Below are 579 nucleotides of genomic sequence, written 5' to 3' on the forward strand. Positions count from 1 at the left end.
TACTTCCGGGTCACGGATTTTTGGAATCCTTCAGAATAAGATATCATTCCTTAGTAAATTAATAGTTAGGGCAAAAATAATAGAACATTGGTTATTGTGGAAAATCCTCTTAAATCCAATATTTTTTTCATATTGGACATACATATCGCACTTTAGGCTACACAATTATTGTGTGTAGCCTATGTTGTGTCGCAATAAAAGGAGGGTCCATTCTACTCAAGAGCACTTCTAGTTTACAAATCTACAGTTAAACCCAGAGGAGCATCTCTGCTCATTTTGCAGCCAGGTCACCCGTGATACAAGTCAGTATTCGACATCCATCATCCATGTCTGAGGATATCAGAGATGACGTGAAATCTGACCAATAGGGGCAACAGTGAGCGCTAGCCATAGAACGTTGTTTTGATATTTTAATATTTTAAGCCTATTACAAACTTTAACCTTTACCGTAATCTTTTCACACATGAATTCCAAATATATCGAACGGTTGCCCCAGCATTGTTTTTTTTAATGCATGTGATGTGAGAATGCAATTACTGTTCCAAAATGTGATTGTTATGCAACAGGACAGTTAACCTG

The sequence above is a fragment of the Oncorhynchus gorbuscha genome, linkage group LG09 (assembly GCF_021184085.1).
Source record: "Oncorhynchus gorbuscha isolate QuinsamMale2020 ecotype Even-year linkage group LG09, OgorEven_v1.0, whole genome shotgun sequence".
Classification (NCBI taxonomy): domain Eukaryota; kingdom Metazoa; phylum Chordata; class Actinopteri; order Salmoniformes; family Salmonidae; genus Oncorhynchus; species Oncorhynchus gorbuscha.